This window comes from Ictalurus furcatus, chromosome 6 (genome assembly GCF_023375685.1).
Source record: "Ictalurus furcatus strain D&B chromosome 6, Billie_1.0, whole genome shotgun sequence".
NCBI lineage: Eukaryota > Metazoa > Chordata > Actinopteri > Siluriformes > Ictaluridae > Ictalurus > Ictalurus furcatus.
In genome coordinates, this window is record NC_071260.1 from 20,882,489 (window position 1) to 20,904,691 (window position 22,203).

Consider the following 22,203-nt stretch of genomic DNA (forward strand, 5'->3'; position numbering starts at 1 on the left):
ATGGACCTATGTGAAAATGTATTTGCCCTCATAGTTACTAATTCCCCAAATCTATGAAAATGCATTATAATGAGGTTCAGTTGGACTAGATGCAACCAGGCCTGATTACTGCAAACCCCATTCAATCAAATCAACACTTAAATAGAACAGCATGAAGTTGGTTAAAAGGTCTTGGGGTTCAGTGTCTTGCCGAAGGATACTTCAGCATGTGGAGTCACATGGGCCGGGAATCGAACTGCCAACCCTACAGTTAGTGGCCAACCCGCTCTACCACCTGAACCACAGCTGCCCCAAGTTTTTGCAAGCTATTGGAAGCATTAGGTTGCAGTTATTGCTGCTGAAGGCGGCACAACCAGATATTAAGTTTAAAGGGCAATTAATTTTTCACACTGGTGATAGGTGTTGGATAACTTTTTTGCTTCCATAAAAAAATAAAAATAAAAACTGTATTGTGTGTTTACTCAGGTTGCCTTTGTTTTATGTTGTATTTTGTTTGAAGATCTAAAACTATTTAGTATGAGATATACACAAAAACAAAATAAATCAGATACTTTTTCATTGCACTGTATAGCATTATTTAACTGGCAAAAATCAAGGAATAAAATACTTCAAATGCTGAGCAGGGTTTGTTTTGCTCTTACAAATTTATTTGGTTCTCATACAAAATACATGTGCACATTCAAATTGATATTGCTTCTGCAGATTTGCTTTACTCATGCATATTTGAATGTGCAACTATGTGCATATTTGAAATGATGCCACCCTCATATGAATATACTCTTTTCACATTTTATAAGTACTCAGATTTTATTCTCTTTGCACTCAGATTTTCAGTGCAACAACTCTCAGAATGAGCTACGGGTTGCAGCCAATGATATTGTCACTACTTACCACATTCTCTAGCTGTATCAGAAATTGCATTTTTTGTAATAGTCTAGGCAATTTTCAAATTTATATAACTGTCTAGTGTGTTCAAAAAAGGAAGAACAGGTTGCGTTGGTGTGGCACTTCTGTCTTCTGACTTCTGTCTGATCCAGAAAATGTAATTAATTACTAGTACATTAAAATAAAAATAAATAAAGTAGTATATGTAGTTCGGAAAACATTAAGTAAGCACCGAATGCAATCGGTCATATCATGCAACACATTTTGCCACATGTTTTGGGTGTGATTTAGACAGGCTTGGATTTATTTATTTATTTTTTTAAGAAAGGGCTTCCGTCTCCACACCCCACCCGATTGCCTAGACATGTGGAAAAAAACAAAAACAAACAAAAAATCCCCCCCAGAGATATGGGATGTGGCCAGTACTTGCCAGATATTTAATTTGCTCCTTTAATGTTGCCATTGGTCTCTTGGCAGCCTCCTTGATAAGTTTTTGTCTTATCCTTTCATCAATTTTGGAAGGATGTCCTGTTCTTGGTGATGTCACTGTGGTGCCCCATTTTTTCCACTTGTTGATAATGGCCTTCATGCTGTTCCATGGTGCATCTGATGTTTTGGAAATTCTTTTGTACCCCTCTCCTGATCTTTTGACAGTAAGATCCCAAACAGGCTTTGTCAGCTCTTTGCAGACCATGGCTTCAGTAATCAGATGAAACCAAGACAATGTCAAGAAAATCCTATAGAAACAGCTGATTCTTATTTTGGGTTAATCAGAATCACTTCATTAATGACAGGTGTGTAATAATTCATTTTGACCATGAGTTTGAATGTGATTGGTTAACTCTGAACACAGTCACATGCCCTCTTACAAAAGATTGTGCACACCTATGCAACTATGTTACTGTAAGTTGTTTCTTTTTATTTTTTCCCCCTATAAATGCATAAGATGAATTTTATTACCTGCAATATATCACATTATATGTGATAACGATCTGATATGATTCATCATTTCATATTATTTGACTTCATTTTTTACATAACAAAAAAAAATGGCAATTTTTACAGGGGGGTGTAGACTTTTTATATCCAGTCTATATACTAGCAGTATTATATACAACTCCTCCCAAAGAGAGTGCATCTATTTCCCACCTGGCTCCAGCAGGTTAGGCCTGGTTGCTCTCTGCTCTCTGTCTGAAGGGCGCTGGGCTCGTCTGCTTTAATGGAGTGATGGTGACTGCAGAAGGCGGTCTGAGTGTGGCCCTCAGCTGTCACTCACAGAGCTGCATGTCAGCTCTGAGCTGGGCTGCAGCCGGCCGGATTACAGGGCAGTTACCATAGCTGTCAGATTACTGACAACCTGACACCCGCGCACACTGCTCCTCTCTTAGTGTTGCTTTGTTTCTCTGCAACACACCTCAGATGGGAGAATTACCCAACAACACAAAAGCATAAGAGAGAGAGAGAAATGCAAATGGCAGAAGAGAATAAACATGTTGGATTTCGTGTTCCATGTTGTCTCTGCTTTGTGATGAAGTAACCTTTGCTATAGATGGAGTCAGATTGATGGACATCATGAATGAGGGAAGGATTAAAGAGAGGTGTTTTAGTAATGCCTTACACTCTATTCCTCATTATCCTCACCATTCATGACAAGAGCTGTGATTGTTTTGTTATTAGTAATCTTGCACTGATGCAGTTGCCTTATTGTGAAAATCTAAAAGCTCTAAAGCTCTATAAATGGCTTTGACTATTTCTACTGCCCTCACTGCCTCATCTTTCTTGCTGGAGTTCCAGTAAAAAACATCACAAATGAACTTCATTTTCTTTCTTGTAAGAAATCATAGAGCAAAAATTATTTTGATTGTAAAAGAGTGGCGCGAGTATGTCAGTGCTAAAATCACTTAAAAGATTTTGCATAATGGTGAGTTGAAAAAGCAGTGGTAACTAGAAGTATTTTAATGATGGGATAGACAGTGTGGGTTGGACATGGGTCAGTGAGTGGGTTTAAATTTTTCATTCGTCACATCTGAGCGACCCTGCATAAGAGACTGTCATTCTACTCCTCTCAAATGAGCACCATTGAGAGAGTCAGAGAAGGAGAGAGATAGAGAGAAAAAGAGGCAAGAAATTTACATCCCTTTATCTGGCACATGAGAAACACCCAATTACAAGAGCAAAGCAAAGGACCAGACTTTCCTAGACAGTTGATATGGCACTATTTTACTCTTAAGACAGAGGTGGGTAGTTTGCGTCTTCTGCCAATTCGTGTGAAGCAAATCAAACCAAGACACTACATGAGTATTGGTTGATATTATCACCTTAAGGACTCACTTGCATCAACTAACCTTTTTCACTCGGCATTTATATCGACTATCTGAAAGTTTGATTATTGAGTAATCCAGAGTCTTGGGTTTTGATCTAAAAGAGTCCAACTCTCTGGGTCTAGTCAGAGAAGTCCCACCCACTCTAAATCCATTAGAGTTCTGCCCTGTGCCCTGACCCTTGCTGTGTTCTCCGTCCTCACCACCTCTCTGTTAACAAGCACGGCTGCTGCTATCAGCCAGGCCATGATGTGGCTGCTTGCGTAATGAGGCTGGCTCCAACACACAACCTCACTGCTAAACAATTATAGTTAGTTAGAGAGCACAGGTTAATATTCCCTCACGTCCCTCTGTGCTTTGCTCGCCTTGGTCTTCTTCGCTAGTCCTAATGAAAGTTATAAGACCTGTCTGCAATGATAAGCAGCCTTTCAGCTCTGCCTGCTCCATTATGCCCTACTCTCAGCCTATGCTTTGCATAGCCTAAAGCATCTATTAAAATCCCCTTGTAAAATTCATAAAACAAAAATGTGGTGGGTCAAGTCTAGAGGGAGCCAGAGTAAGCTCCTTATTAGCAGCCAGTAGAAAACACAGAGCCAATTACATATCCTGAACAAGGAGGAATCAGAATCAGCATTGGGGAATAAATCTCTCTCTCTCTCTCTCTCTCTCTCTCTCTCTCTCTCTCTCTCTCTCTCTCTGTCTGATTTGGCTGTAGGTGAAGGGTATGAGTTTGGGTCGAGTGTAATTACAGTGAAAGTGTTTAATGTGGATGGAGCTTCTGCTTCTTCACTCGGAGTCACTCAACTACAAACTCATGTAAATCTTTACTCTGCTCCACATCTTAAATTGGTGGGTTTAGGGGGGATTCTGAGTAGGAGCTAGGCTTCGGAGGGGAGAGCCGAGGAGCCGAGAGCTCCAGAGATATGTAAAGATTCTAAGTCTGGAATTTTAAAATGCTACAAATTAGACCCGACATTAGACACCCTCACCCACAGAGCTGCAGGAAGGAGAATGAAACAGAATAAATAAGAATAAGATGGCTTTCCCCCTTCTTATAGGCTGACATTAATCCTTTCATGTGCAATGACAGCTAACAGCACTCGGCTTCCTCCCCTGATGCCAGTGTAAAGCTGGGAGATTTTCTGACATGCTGGGGAAGGAAGAGATTCCATTACTGCTACATTTCTGATGGAGCCCTCCACCTTAATGCAGCATAGTACTAAAATCTGTATAGCACACTTTACACCATACATGTAAAATAAATATTAAAAGTAATAAATACTAGTATAATCGATTAAAAAAAAAAAAAGTATAGCTATCAGGTCACTTCAGAGAGTGTGACTAAAAGTAGGTAAGGCTGTTTTAGTGGCATGATAGAGGTCTGAGCTCCTTACAGACCATCTAAAAAGAAATCAAAGGCCTGGATTTGCAAGCAGCCAGGCAAAGGCTTTATGGCTGTGGGAAAAGCATTTAGAAAAGCGTTTCAGAAATCTGGTTTGTTTTGGAATGAGCACACACACGTACACACACACACACACAGATTATTTATTTATTTATTTATTTATTTATTTATTTATTTATTTATTCATACGTTTAATTATGTTTTTATTCATTGTTCTTTTTGACAGCAAATGTACTGTATGTTTATATGAGTGTGGATAAGGGTTTCTGGTGAGTGAAGTTAAATAAGGTGTAAAGTATATTCTGATTAAAGAGATACCTGTTCAATTTCACAATGAATATTCAAAAGAACACAAGAAGGCTACAAAGATATTCTCAGAACATGTTCACCACCAACCGCATAATTAGAAATTGAAAAAAAATATATAAAAGCATCACATAATTAAAAGGATCAGACCGTCCCTCTAAACAGAACGCTTGGCCAGAACAGAAAATGTACAGAACATTGACAACACTTGCTACATCAAAGCCCACCTTTAATTTTCAACAAGCAAGTTCTCAGGTCAGATGAGACAAAATGAATTGTTTTTGTTTTTGTGCAGTGTGTGTGAATGCAGGTGAGGATTGGATTAATTCTGAGTTTTAAATCATTTGAATTTAAACACATTTGAGCTTTAATAAAAATATATATTTCATACTGATAATTGAAAATAGGAGAATTTTGTGTTGATATAAAGCCTACTTATTTTAGCAGGATACTTTGGAGTTGTGTCAGAAAAATAAAGTGAATAATTGCATGATCTGGTGAAATATCTGCATTCCACTGTGTAGGAAGTGTGCATACATAAATATATGTGGTGGCCAATGAGAAATTGGAGGAATTTATGTTTTTTACACCAGTATGCAAAATTGTTAAACTAATTATTGATGGTTCCATAAATATTGAAATAATAAAGCTTAATAATTATACATAATACATTTCAGGTAGTCTCATTTTGTTTTTCCACAGAGGTTATTGTATTTTATTTGAATGGAAAGCGTAACCTTGACCACTGTACAAATAAATATAACTATATGTACATTATATTCTAAAAAAAGCTGAATGCCTTATTTTGAATTTGTTTATTTGAACAGCCTGAATACATTTACCATAATGGGAGACAAACATCTTTCAGGAACTACCACCATACATGTATTGAGAATTTTATGTTCTGCCTCATGTTTGTCTAGAGCACTTCCAGAATCAGTTTTTTGTCAAATTTCTAAAAATTCACAAATACATATGTGCATGTATTTTGTACACATATCACAGATGACGTGACCAGATGGCAAATGCTGATTGAGTGAACTCAAACACTGAGATGTAAAAAAAAAATGTATTTTGTGCAAGGAACTGCAGGTGGCAAAAGCTACACTGCTTATGTTTAGTGTATATAGTGCTAGAGGCATGTTCAACAAATTATTATATTATTATATTATTTACTATATTTATTCTGCTTTTTGGCAGGCCACATATGTATAATATAAAATATAAAATATACAGTAAAGGTGTTGAAAAATGTATTTAGCAAAATATATATTTTACAGCATGCAGTAATGTCTCTTGAATAAAGACATCAGATATAAAAATATGAAGCTAGTTTACTATAAAACAAATTCACAATTGACATAATAAAATAAAATAAAAAACATAAAATTCATATACAGCATAAACAAAGTTTAGAAGGGAATTAATTGTAAATGTAACTATAATTCTTCTTGCGCCTCATGTTAAAAACTAAGTACCCCCTCTCGGACATGGCAGCAGATGAGTATGATATGTGCCGTTAATTGTGAGACAGCTGTATCACACAATAAATAGTCCAAAACGAAATAAGAGAGAAACGACAATACAAAACACAACATACCAAAACAACAGTGCAAATGTCTTCAAGGAGAAACCTATGGAAAAACATAAATAACTCACATTTACAAATGTTTATATTACATTTTTCATAAATGTATATTCAAATATTCTGCCAGTGTGTATGCGAGCTTATTTTTCGACACTGATGGGTGAAGAATATCTCTGCTTTGATCTGAGACTTTGACTAACATCTTAACCTACTTAGCGCAATTAGTGCTTCATTAGAGAGGCTAACTAACTATTGCTTCTCTCCATAATGATTTGCAACAGTGTACACATAAAAGTACGTAATCAATGCTTCCCAATTACACCTCAAGTGCAACCACTATTTCAGATAAAATGGATGATAATATGGAGACGTAGCAGCCTGTGAGCTAGCAGGAGCGTTTAATTGCACTGCTCTTCCTCACAGCCGCCAGATTTCTCTTCCCTAATGAAGTGTCATCTGAAAAAAAAGGTCTATTGATTTTTACAGTGCTCAGCCTCCGCCACAAATATGTAATTATCCGTTTTATATCTGGCAGGGGGATAGGAGTAATCTATAGTATCTAGCCTTTGTGCTTCTCTGACAGGATGGTATAGCACTTTTACCCTTTTCAAAATATGCGGCATTCTGATGAATGAACTTTAGTCAAATGTTGTTCTGCCATTTGAGATAAAAACTATAATTCCACATGCCAATGGGGAATGTACCTGATTGAGATTTCTCCACAGCATCTTTCTGCGATGTTTCACATACTGGTACCTCACATTAAGTGATACAAACATTCTCTTATAATGCAATAATGGCCTGTGTCTTTACCATATTTCAGGCTTGCACAATTCTACAAATTGCACTTAGAAAATATTTTTTTTAAAATACTCAAAATATTATAAAAGTATGAAACTAACCCAGAGAACATATTACTTTTGAAAGATGCTCAGATATTCTCTCCCATTTCCCATGACTTCACTTAGACTTACTCTGAGCTTGAGACATTTAACTTTTGCTTCCCCTCCTCCTCTCCCTCACTGCTCTCCCTTGCCTCATCTGTCTCTCTCTCTCTTTCTCTCTCTCTCTCTCTCTCTCTCTCTGTCTGAGGACCAGCTATGGACGAGCAACTGTAAGCCTACCCCTCACTGTGCTGCCCTTCACCATAATAAAAAGCCATTACCTTGACCGCTGACACGAGGCTGAGAGTGAGGGTCGGCCCTGATATTTATTGATGAAACTCTGAGCTCCCAATCTGCTGCACTGAGTGGGCATCATACAGCTGTCAGGCCAGACAGGCTTCAGCGCCATGATGGCCCTCGACATGGCCCATCTATAATTTATGAACTACACTGCAAACAACTGCAAAACAACACTGCTGCCCTGCCAGCACAGGGATTATCCTTCTCACGAGCTAAAGGGCAAGAAGAGAGAGAGAGAGAGAGAGAGAGAGAGAGAGAGAGAGAGAGAGTATGTGTGCGTGTGCATGCATGTATACAGGGACAAAAAATGGGTGAAACAATGGGTGCTTATGTGCATCTAGATAAATTTGTGTGAGTGGCTATGTACTGTAGAGGTGCTGAAGGGATCCTGAATGTGGAAGTAAATAAACTCAACATGCTGTGATAAATATTCAAAAGGAGGTTTGACTCTCCAGAGGCTGATGAAGTGAATAATATAACAATAGTATTTACAGTGAGAGATTTAGACATGGTGCACTAAGGCATCATATGCTATACTACACTCTACCTCAGGCTTAGAGGGAGAGAGAGAGAGAGAGAGAGAGAGAGAGAGAGAGAGAGAGAGAGATAACCTGAGTAGGACAATCCACCACAGCACCAGCATGAAGTAAGAGCCATTTAATAACATGACAAACAGGCCTCAGTGTTAGCTGTCTAACATCAACAACAGCTATGACACCTTAATGAGTTCGTCTTTTTCCACTACCTCCCCTACTGCTAGTACCACTATTTTAAACCAATAAATTACCATTAGTAATATTACATCTACTAGTATTCCTCCTTACCGCCATAATTGGATGCACTGCTAGTGCTGCTCTACTGCTGTCCTGCCCACAGCTCCAACCTTCATGAATCTGTTTAATGATGTAGTTATTACTGTAATAACCAAAGGTTGCATTGATCTTATTGTAATTAATGACAAACAGATGTTAACCATTTCCCTAATGGTGAATTTACCAAGCCAGACCAATTAAACACAATTAATCATTACTACTAACATGCATACTGTTTTTGCAATGTTGTGATTTAGAGGAGCTTTAATAATTAAAATCTAATTTCAGGTTCAGTATGTTCTTATACAAATATAATATATATTTTCAAAATAAAACTCATATCAGGTATAACAGTATGACAGTATAAGTACATATAAGATTAAGGTCTATAAGACATGTAATATATGAAGTGTAATATATGTACAGCTTTGTATTTAGTTGCTTATATTTAAGCACTGAGTGCAAATATTTCTCACACATTGTGACATTGTATATATCATGCTTAACTGAATTTGTCATGCATATTCCCAGGGCTACTTTTAGTTTTAATTCTAATGCTATTAAATCTGTTTCAGACCAGAAAGGGTTTCATGTACCACTGGAATAAAATAAAATAATTAAAAAATATATACTTAATGCGTGATGTTTTCCCCTTTATTTGAGGGCTGAATGATGAAATAGAACACAAATCAGATTTCACTGAATTACACCATGCATGTGCATTAGCACTGTGTTTCAGATTGAAGTGTGTGTGGGTTTGTGTGTGTGTGTGTGTGTGTGTGTGTGTGTGTGTGCACATGAATATGTGCTCAAGTGGATGTTATATCAAACTAATAAGGTCTCATTGTGAAGTGTAATTTTGACATTCAATCTTGAAATGAAAATATACATAATGCACTTACTTCTGCAAAAATCACATGGTTCTATAAATGTCTTTGAATTGTACAGCTGTAATGTGTTATTCAAACAGTTACTCAAAAATAGTGAAAGAGTAAGTTACTGAAAACTTTCGCAGAACTTAATTAAGTTGATTCATACCAGAATGCAAAACCATATGCTCTAAATGCTCTAAAAATCGGATGAAATATTCTGACAATAAAAGAAGGCTAAGGGCCTTTCACTCATTTCCCACCAATGTGATAGTGAGAAAGAAATGTGCTATTCGCCTGGATGAGGGTGAGCATTTTTACGAGTTATCGCATCTGCTGCCAACATTGTAACGCAATCTGACCCCTCGAAATCCACTGGCAAAATCTTGTTTACAAACTCAAAATAGCCAGCAGTGTGTGTGTGTGTGTGTGTGTGTGAGAGAGAGAGAGAGAGAGAGAGAGAGAGAGAGAGAGAGAGAAAACCCTATACTACATGACCAAAATTATGTGGACACCTGTCCATCATACCCATATGTGCTGAACATCTCATTCCAAAGTTGGTCTCCATTTTGCTGCTATAACAGCCTGGCTTTCCACTAGATTTTGGAGCGTGGCTGTGAATTTGGTGGCTGAGAATTTCTGCTCATTCAGCCAAAAGAGCATTAGCGAGGTTGGGCACTGGTGTTGGGCGAGGAGGCCTGGTGCACAGTCTACGTTCCAATTCATCCCAAAGGTGTTCAGTGGGGTTGAGGTCAGGACTCTGTGCAGACCACTTGAAGGCCTACATATTGTCATGATGGTCGGGTGTCCACATACTTTTGGCCACGTAGTGTAGCTAGTTAGCAAGTGTGAAAAATGTAACTAGCTGTTTATTGATTTTCATTACTTGGAATATACCCTGTATATGGACTGTTTGCATTCACTGTCACTCATGTATTTCAGTACAAACGTACACAGGAACAGGAACACTATTATTCATTACCAGATATGACGACACAAAAGATCTATATTCCTGATTTTCTGTGCACAAAACCTTGCTTTTAGCGATGGCTTCAAACTACCGCCACCTCATTTTGCAACACATTGTGTTGCGATCAGAAAAATCTTCATTTTCCAAGTGCCTACGAGCCTGGTAAGCCCAAGTCTGACATTTGGACAGCAGAATCATTCTCACCCCATATATCAAAGCAGTAAGAGACCAGTAACAACTCTTCATTTTTCAAAATTCTTTTTCTTTCTCTCCAACCTGGGAAGCAGCTCCTCCAAAGTCTTTACGCATTTATTTTGATCTTCCATGCTAATTCACAGCCTGCCCAATATATTCATAGTATATTTTCTCAAAATGGCAGTAATTCTGTGGTGCACAGCAAAGTTATGATTCATTTATACTGGAGTGACAGTATAATGCAGACATGTCAAAATCCATTAAAACTGTTCAATGTCTCAGGGTTTATTTTTAGATGCCATTGATATTCTTACTGATGTTGAAGAATATCCAGTGTGTTGTGTTTACCTCACCTTTGGAGAGAATGTGTTATGGTCCCAATTAATTTGTTATTCCTGTCACTGCAGGCATCGCACCCGTCAAACCTGTCAGCGCTGCCTCCCCTTTATTTCCAGGAAGAATGGCATTTAATTTCACTGTAACTCTCTCATAACTAGATTCTAGATCCTCGAGAGTACTTTTTATTCAGCGCTATTTAAGCTAAGCACATGCTGATTTGATTGCTTATCAGAGTGATATATAGCAAAATGGTGCCCACGGCGTGCTTTTCCTAGTCTACTGAAAGATCATATATATACAGTTTAAAAGACATTAAATTATCCTGCAGAAGGCCTGATCAGAAAGAGTCTGAGAAGACTGAGCTTGTTTTGACGCTCATTATTATGACATAATCTGGCTCGTTTTTTTTTTTTCCTTAGGCATGGAAAGTTAAATCTTTTGATGTTTTTTGTGCTGAATAATGATACATACCCACTGTTCTTAACCAACTGAAACTTTTTAGTAGTATATCTCATGTCTATGACATATACATCTAAATAACAAGATAGGTAACAAATATGTAGTTGTTCAAATTCTCTTTTTTTATACATTAACATCATATTTGCATATACAACTTTAAAAAAATATTGTATGTAAGGATTAAATGTTTTTCTAGGAATATAATCAACATCTGGGTTGTGTGAAGTGGCCTGACAAAAACCTGAGTTACTGTTTCCACTCCCCGAAATTGATTGTTTTCCAATAACTGTAGTGTTCTATTCCTCTGCTAACCATTTATACTTGTGTTTTAGCACTACTGTAAGTTATAGCTAATTAATTAAACCGCTTCCTCAGAATTGAGAATTTAACAGCGTAATGGTCTTAATAAGGTTAAAGCACATAACACTGTACGAAGTTATATTTCTGTATGATTTAACAAATGCTGGTGTGGTATAAAAGTATTAAATTGTTTTTGTGAATGATTTGGTGAGATAAGAGGAATCTTATGTATTAACAACATGAGAAAAATAGGTACCGCTACAGAAAAAACATTCCCACTGCGTTCAAAAACACAAACACATTTGCAAAATCTGAAAAGAAGCTTTGGGATGTAACTGATTTATTCACTTTCTAGTTTTAAGTGTATTAATTAAAACTGAGATCTTTGACTTTAATGAAACTTTAGACACATGATTTACAACCATAATTACACTTTCTTGGTACCAGAGAGAGAAGGAGGAAGCAGGGTGAAGAAACAAACATAGACAGGTAAAGGCAAGCAAGAGAAAGAGAATTTTTTTTTTTTTTTTTTACTCCTGCTGCAGGCTACAAGGATTTTTTTGTGTGCTGTTATGGTCCATCATTATTAAATGTCTCTTGTTGGATGGGAGAGGCGCTTTATCAAAAACAGCCATTCATCAGTGGCCCAAGCCGACAGCTCTCATCTGACCTCTGCTGCAATAATGCCGCATCAACTAGGCCAACTACCCAGTTTAGCAGGAGAGCAGGGAGCAGCGGCCGGCTGTAAGATTAAGTGCACTGCTTCAGCTCCCTGTTCCCCCGGGTTCCCCCGCCTGATGTTGTATTGATTGCAAAAGTTTACCAGTAAGTATCACAAACAACAATAGCCAGGTCAACGATTGCTGGTGCCTGAATGGCTATTCCCTGTTGAGAAGGGAGGAGAGGGGAGGAGAAGGGAGGAGAAGGGAGGAGAGAAGAGGAGTGGTGCACAGCGATTGGGACTAAATCAGCACCAGCAGCAGGGCTGTGAGGAGTGCAGCTCTGGGGTCGACGGCACCAGACCGCTCCTCCTGACATTTAGGAAAACGATATGTCAGAGCAAAGCAGAGAGTTGGAGGTTGGGAGATGATTATAAGCCTTTGCATTATAAAAGACTCCCTCAATAAACTGTCCTCTAGCCTCCCACACAGTGCTCTTAAATACTGTACCTACAGTGTAATTGCTATATAGATAGATACATACATACATTCATAGATTCATAGATACATACATAGAAAGTGACAAAAACTACAGTGTTTTAGAACTCAGTCACTGGCAAACAACTTGAGATGTGTTAACAGAGCATTAAAATGAGGAAAGGTAGAAAGCAGAATCCCAAGACAATCCTAGCCAGGGCTGAGTGATGGTACTTCAGTGGCATTTGCACTGAGGTTATCTCAAAGCTCTTCAACACACTGCCCATGTGTGTCATCATTAGTGGTCTGCTGTTTGCGCATGTCATCTTCAGGGGCTACAGCCAGCTCTGTGGGTGTAATCATGTGATTTGATGAGGTGAAGGTGTAATGACACACTAACCAGTGGAGTGTATAGTATCCCCCTGCTGGACACCACTACAGCACTGGTGGAGAAATTGTCCTACTCATGTTATCTTTCTCTCTCTCTCTCTCTCTCTCTCTCTCTCTCTCTCTCTCTCAGGGCCTCTGTGGTGAAATCAAGAGTAATCACTGTGCACAGGGACACTCTTAATGTCTGCACTCAGCTATATTTCATTTAATGAGGTGCATTAATGGTAATTAAACTACTTAGAACTATAATCCAGTTTTTACTGCCTCTCTGTTTCTTGCTGACTATGTCTGTCTATCTATCTATCTGTCTCTGCCTCTGAGGAATCCTTAAGCTTTTAGAAAAATGAAGAAGGAAATGGCTGTTTTTCTGTGCCATCATAATCTGCATTAAATCTGGCGATCATAAAATCCCAGTTCCACATGGACACCACACACCAGCTATTGCCTTTTGCAGTTTCCACATTAGTAAGGCTGTATGAGGTCTAGACTGGGCAGTAATTGCTCATCATTAAGATGTAGCACTAACGGAAAACCAGTGAGATAATTCTTTTTAGTTTGCAAGCTTCGACAGCATAAATTGTGTTCCGAGGGTGGTGAAATAAATAACTTGGCTTCAAAACATAGAGGTGTTTCCTATGTGTTTTTAACATAATGCAAAAATAATTATCATTATACTTCCCTTTAAAGACAATTTACACATGATTTTTAAGCGTGTACTTCTTGCCACACATGATGGTATCTTTGCAGTAGGCATATAATATGATTTAATCCCAATAGAAAACTAATATCAATCAGCCAGTTGGTTGCAAACATCAATAGTCTATTGTGTATGCTTTTATTTCATGAAAGTAATTATACATGTATTTAATACATGTATAATTTTTAAAATTGTATTTGGTTTCAGTCTGTATGCCTTGTTGGTGATTCAAAATTTTAAATGCTGTTGTGATATCATTCATATGTCAATATATGACAAATGTAGGTTTACCTTCAGATCTACTGGATTTTATATAATCATGTATTGGTATTGTTGTATGGCCATTATGCTATCGTGATGCAGTCAGAAGTGAAGTGCTGGTTTGGCTGGAGGCATGCTGTTAGGTCTATATCCTTGTTGGCCCACACTGGTGGTGGGGCAGCAGGGGCCTCAGGCACCACTGGAATTAATTACAGACAAAAGCAATGCGGTTTGGAATTGTCATGCCAAATTTATCACTGGCTTTTTAATGTGCCTCATCTGAGGCTCTCCAAACTAGCCTACTGCCTGGGGGCAAAGACGTCTTCCTCTTCTATGTTTTGTGAGTCCTTTCCTAAGGAAGAGACCCACATGTGCTGGAGGCTAGCTTAAATCTGGAATGGGAGGCTGTGAAGGCTAACAATCCTCCTATCAAATTCAAATATTCACCAAAGCCTGCTACCCCAGGCTTGACCTGACTCTCTTTAGGACTCCCTTTGGGAGCGGCATACAAATCCTCCTCTGCCATCTTTAATTCTGTCATTTTGGAGATGGTAATTCTTCATTGGATTTGACTGGATGGAATCTACTGTACAAAAGAATAAGGAATTCCAGCGGTGACTGTTCTAAAGATTAAATAAAAGTAATAGTCCAAAAAATGCCATTGGCTTTGCATTTGAATATAAAGGGAAAATAGCAAAATATTTAAAACTCACACTTTCACAGTTTTTATTTTATCCGAAAGTGCATCACTAGTGGCATTCTTAATATAATATAGAGATTTTCTGCTGATGGAGTTCCTCAGAGGGACATTGTTGGTCAGCTCTTTTAGAGGAAACTAAGTCAGAACGATATAAGGTTAATTCGGCCCTGCTCAGGCCAGAGCCAGCAGAGCATGAACATATTTAAAGGCATTTAGATGTTCTCCTTAATGCTACTGTTATGACTCCTTATATCAGAGAAACACTGAGATTTCCCAGATGTATACTCCTGCATAAGCCACCATTATATTACTGCTTCACCAGCACAAAACCTAATGCCTTAGTTCAATAATAACACAGAAGGGACAGCTTATGTAGGGTGACACATCTATTGGTTTTGAGGCAACTGCATAAACTGGCCCATTTTCCTGACCTCATAGAAAAAGGTTTTCAAATAGAAAAGTGACTCCCATATTAACAAAGAAATCACTGACTAGGGCTACACTAAGGGGTCTATTTTTGAGCTATAACACTGGTGTATTGTTAATTTGATTGGCTGTAAGTCATGTTATTTTTGTTCTTGCCCAGTTGCTATTTTAATGGCTAGATACGAACACACCTGCACAACAGGGGGTGTGACATTCGAGATCTTCTGGCACAGTGGTAGTTTCAAACCCACTTGATTTAGCTAGCAAGCAATTCCATTTGGCTATGCAAAGTGAACTAGCTAGGTATCTAGCTAGATACCTACTGTATGCTTTCAGATAATAGTATAGCAGAACATATTTTGCTCATAAGGTTAGGAATTATTAACTAGTTTATGAAATACTATAAAACAGCAGGAAGGATTGGAAGTGTGCTTGCATGACTGTGAAAATCAGCAGAATGAGAAGAATCTTAGATAAACATACAATGCTAAAAAAAACCAGGGACTTGAATGATAATTGAATGCTAAGAGGGGAGGGATTAGTTAGTGAAGCTGGGAGCTGTCTAAAGGTTGTCTAAAGCATGATTCCATCAAAAGGAACTTCTGATTATTTTTAAATCCAGATATAAAACATAATTACTTAAATAGTAATAATTATCCAGTCAAATAATTGATTAAATGCACTTTTCATACTTTGTAGTAAAAATTATCATCATCATCATCATCATCATCATTATTATAATTATTATTATTATTATTATTAGTAGTAGCTGTAGTACTAGTAGTAGCTGTAGTAGTAGTATTGTTGTTGCTGTTGATGTTGTTGTTATTATATTATATTAAATTATATTCAGGGTTGGGAGGGTTACTTTAAAATTGTATTCCGTTTCAGTTACAAATTATTTCATAAAAAATGTAATCAGTAACGTAATGCAAGTATCACAATATGAAAGTAATGTCATCTGATGTCACTTTTGGATTAATTCAAGACCACATATGTAAATAAAGTCAAGAGTAATGAAATATGATCTAAAATTATTTTATTTAGAGCTTACTTTAAAGCTTAAAAACATGTTCAATTTTTGGATTTGTTTTAAGAAAATAAATAAATAAATAAATAAATTAAAGATCACTGTTTCTGATGCAGGTAACATTACATCACAAAATTATGACCCTAATAAAGAGTGACAATATTCTGGTTTTCCAAAAAGAGGACACTTTTTTTTGTGTGTGTCTTAATAGCATTCAAAACAGTGTTACTATGAATGCAGATTTGAATACACTGAAAACGACACACTATTAACACTGTTACCATCACATAAATATATAAATTCCTACATTCTTTTGAATGTCCATGGAAAAAAATGAAATATTAGATGCCACGAGTGTACCTTCTGCCATCAGTTACACATTTGAATAACCGTGTAATACAAAGCAATGTGATAACATGAAATAAAAAATGACCTTATATGGTTATGGACATTGTTTTGACTCAGGACATCTGTCATTTGCTGTTATTGTCAAGCAACTGTTTGACGACGTACACAACGCTTCACCTTCGCACGTTCGTTGAGAGTAGAATAATGGTTGAGAGGCAGGAATTTGACCAATAGTTGCTGCAAGCCTTTCATAATCGACCAATTGGTACGACAGAAGGCGGGAATTACAGAGAGGGTTTAAAGCAATGCAAATATGTGCACACATGATGCAGTATTAGACCATAAGCACATCATAATGAAACTAAAGCCGAATCCCGGACATTTTCTCAAATTTAGAAATCCTGGCCAGACACTTTTTTAAGGTCTGAAAAAGAGGACAAAAGGTCACCCTAACAAAAACATTTCTGAGAACAATTTGTGTTCGTTTCTACCAAATTAACTTGCACCAGGAGGTTGCTCATGTGAGCCACGACTGGCAAGAGAGAATAAGATCTATAATCAAGCAGCTGTCTATATTGTGTTCTGTCAAAAGATTCATTTATTTGCTTTTAAATGAAAAAAAAATGTAATCCTGATAGTATTCCCATTTTTTTTTTTTTTTACAAAATGTACCTGTAATCTGATTACTTTGTTTTTTGACGTAACTGTAACGGATTACAATTACCAGTTTTTTGTATCCTGATTATGTAATGTTGTTACATGTATTCTGTTATTATCATTATCCATCCATCCATACATCCATCTTCTATACCGCTTATCCTTCTTTCAGGGTCACGGGGAAACCTGGAGCCTATCCCAGGGAGCATCGGCACAAGGCGGGGTACACCCTGGACAGGGTGCCAATCCATCGAAGGGCTATATTATATTATATTATATTATATTATTATACATTTCTTAAATGTGAAAGGTTATTTAATCACTTAGTAGTTAGGTGAATTCAGTACTTAGTAACTTAGCAGATAAACCAAAAATAAATTAGAGGTATGTCCTAAGAACTCACACATGAGAGTACAAACCCACAAAAGCTGTGAGTTATGAGCCAGCAAGTTATCTCTACCACTAACATATTCACCATATGACAAATGAATGAAAACAGCATGGAATGTATTTTTGTAGTCTTATGCGCTTACATTATGATATAAAAATATTTCATTGTCTTGGTAGGCCTTAAAAACAGAATAAAACAACTTTCCACTGAAGACCAGGGGATATCAGCATCTGGCCTGATAAGTTTGTATTCTTTCTTCAGGATGTAGCAAACAAAAGAAAGGAGTAAAAGAGAGGGAAAAAATGTGTGTGAAGGACACAGCGGGCTTCTCTCAGTGGATCCGCCTTTCCTCCTGTGATTGTCATGCAAGCCTGGTTGTACGTAATAATGTGGCCTTTAATGATGGAATGATAGACCTGCCAAACAGTAGCTGTGCTGCTATACACAGCCTCTTGTCCTCTCTGCACGCACACACTCACCCTCGCACACAAACACAAATGCACACGCTCACACATATCCCAGCAGGGACACATTAGCATATCCTTCTCAATTCTCAGTCCACGTTAACATAATCCATATTTGCTGGGTAAAGTCCAACAGTGAGGCCCCCTGTACAGAGGGTTTATGCTGCTATGACACTCTTCAAAGGCAGCCTATCCCATTGCACAGCACATGCTTGACCAGCTAAGCAATTCAGAAATGCAAATGGCAGGGCAGACTCCCCTGCACCTCACACTCACACGGACAAATCCCTTTTGGCGAAGCATCTCTCTGTCTGTCTGACATATTATTCCTCAATACATCATGGGTAGACGACATGTGAACTTTATTCTAAACATTGAAAAGCACAGAGAAAGATAAGTAAATACAAATAAATCCTGTGTCATATAGTGGCAAGTGCAATTTGGTGCTAGGATATACCAGCACAAACATCAATTCTGGAGTCAAGCCGGGCTTTCTTTATAAGACATTATTTTCAATAAGATACCAAATCTCAGCTTTTTGTGCCAGTGTTGTAACTTGATATTAAGAAATACACAAATGCAGACTTTTAGAAATTATGTTCTGTTCCTGAATGCTGTTCTCTAACAAGTAATATTTTTAACTAGTTAACCACTTGTTAATTGGGACAGTAAACACAAGGTAGAAATGCATGCTGATTGCGACATCTCTCCATTGCAGGACACACACAGGCACACTTTAGGCAATTTAGAGTATCTAAATCACCAGTGATGATTTTGGGAGTGAGAGGAAACCAGAGATTCCAAAGGAAACTCACACATACACGGGGAGAATGTGGAACACAGACAGTAAGAATTGAACCCTAGACCCTGGAGCTGTGAAGCACCAACACTGCTGCACCACCATACCATTCAATTATTTAGTTACTCCTATGATTTTAACTTGACCATCTGAAGCTGAGATATTGAATTCATTCCACTACTAAGTCTATGACTACGTTTACATTTACAGCAGTAATCTAATTATTGACCTTACTCTGATTAAGATAATAATGTGATTAAGGTGTTTACATGAGTCGCTTTTAGAATACTCCTGTCATGTTCCCGTTTTACATGTTATAGAACATAATTAGATTAACAGCCACGCCACACCAGCCGACGTCCCTCCAGAATTTCACGTATCAACATGCAGTTTGTCTTCGTTATGGTACCGTGTACAGTTTTGGGTGTTTTTATTAAATTTTTTTTTCCGAACACTTTAAGTGCAGTTAATTATTTGTCATGCTATACATGCTAATAGACAACTGCTTGAAGCCGTGGGCTGTGTCCCAAACCGCATACTTACTGTCTATATAGTAGCCGAGATACATGTATTTTTCCCCACTACAGGCCTATAGTAGGCAAGTATGCGGTTTGGGACACAGCCGAACTCTCTTGTTTGCCATAAAATGTTGAGAACTGCCGTGTGTGATCGTGTCCTGTCGCAAAATGCGGTGAAATCTCTCATACAACGTTCATAATGTGATTAAGGTGTTTACATGTCTGTAATACACGTCCATAATGCGACTAAAACAGGAGTACTCCACCTGTCTTAATTCGATTAGAGCTTAATTCGAGTATGACCTTAATTAGATTAAGGTAAGTAAAAATTGCTGTTTACATCGTAGTTTCTTAATCAAAGTATGGTCTTCATCGGGTTAAGAGTGGATTATTGTTGTCCATGTAAACGCAGCTTGTGAGTCCATCGCATAAAAATCCAATCTCATGACTCATCAAACATTCATTTCTGATGTCCTTTGACTGGTCAGGTGCTTTTACCTGTTTGTTCTTACCTAAAATTTTTAGAATTTATTAGGTCTGCAGTTATACATAGTAGCCTACCAGTGTTTGCCTTTATGGCATAAATTACACTGTGTATTCATTGGCGCCTCTACATGTATCCTGAAAATCAAACGAGTTTCATCTAGGTTGGTTGCTACAACATGCACCCATTAAAGTGAACTATTAAAAGGTACATTAGTGAACTTCAAAGACCTAAATTAGACAGTAACAGGGAGAGATTATATTTACTACTTAAACCCAAGGGGGTGTAGTAAATCTTTGACAAGACCATAAACATGAACATACAGTAGATCCTAATCTGTACTCGGAGTTTGATCAGTAGAAAGGCCTTTTACATCACTGACATGCCCTTTCATGTCCTTAGCTTTGTTTACGGAATAAAACAGGAGGCACCAAATCCTTCAGAGCAGACGTTCATAAAACCAGAGCACAGTTTTATAGGCACCATAAGCAATAGATGGGTGGAACAGGCTTATTGCTTAAATGTTCATAATGACCAATTAAAAAAAAACAGAAAAAACAGCTTTCATGTCACATCAAAGAGTTACTGAGTGCATATGTCCATTATAATTATTGACAAATAAGTATAAAACAATGCATAAATTATAGTATTAAATAATGAGACCAATTGAGTGCCCTGCGATGGACTGGCACCCTGTCCAGGGTGTACACCGCCTTGTGCCCGATGCTCCCTGGGATAGGCTCCAGGTTCCCCATGACCCTGAAAAGGAGTAAGCGGTAGAAGATGGATGGATGGATGGAGTCCAACTGATGCACCCAAAGTATTTTTAGCAAATGTCAAAATGCAGCACAAATGACATATCATCAGTTCTATAAAAAAGGGACCTAGGGTCATGCCCAGGGCCATTCCCTACTGAAGCTGGCAGCTGATAAATTTATTAGGATGTTAGTTTTTTGTAGCTACGTGTTCACTTGTGCATTTTCTTGTATATCATGGTAACATGGATTCGATTATGGGGAATTATGGGATTGGTAAATCCATCTGATTGGCTAAACGCGACACTTGAACTTTTCCCCCACTGCATAGTGAGGCAGATCTTGCAGTGATGTGAGGTATTTGCAGCTATAAACATGCCATAAGAAAAAGACAATAGAGCAAATCTTTCAGATAATCACCAGATACAATTTTTAATATATAGTTTATATCAGTAAAATACAGCCATCAAACACTAAGTTTACATTCAAAGGTATTCAAAAATGAGTGGTTTCTGAATGTAGTTTAAACAGTATGGAATAATGCACAATTTACGTCATAGCAAGTCTGAATTTGGTATTCATCGATGACCCAATGCTTAATTACCTCATATTGAAAAGCAAAGCAACCACTGATGAAGTGACATAGGCAGGGACAAATTACATGATTACTTTAACTAAAAGAAATGAAGCATTGTGGTGAATCAGTTGTCTTTTTTAAAATCCCACAACAGTAACTGAATGAACTCTAAAAGGTGATGAAACTCAAAAAGAAAAGTAAGCTGTGCATGTGCATTTTTCCTCCAATGGATGATTTCACAGTTGGGGTACCATTTGTGTCCCACAAATAGGTAACAAAAAGGTAAACAACATTATGAACATAGGGAAAGTGTTCTTCACAACAACCTGTGTGTAGGTTTCAGATAAATAACCATTATTTATCTACAGTACCTATCTACAGCACTTAATACATATTTCAAAATTCCTCTTCTTCTTCTTCTTCTTCTTTTTTTACCTCAGTGTGTGAATCCATTTAGCGTCTTATGCATAAAACATGCTTTTCCATGACTCACCCATTATAGATTATGAAAAACTTATGTTTTAGTGCCCCATAAGATTCACTCAACCCTGTTACCTATAAAGATTCACCCCTATGAAATACTTGGAGAGTTACACAAATCACATACTCATGCAAAAGGAAATTGCATCATCCAAATTTCCTTAAGATCAGGGGAAGAAGAAATGTAAGTGGTCTCAAATATTTCTTTATTTTTAAATATATAGTGATATTTATTAATGTGGTCACTAAAAGTACATCCCTGTTACCCAAATGATAAAAAAAACAACAACAACAACAACATATATTATTACTCATTTAAAAGCACAATGCAACTAGTCAGAAAGTAATTTTTTATGTTATTGTTGCCTGAGATAACATTTTTAATGGTTCTATGGATGTTTTCTTAAGTTTCATATGTTAAAAAATTATTATTTAAAAAAGTTACTTTTTAAGCATTATA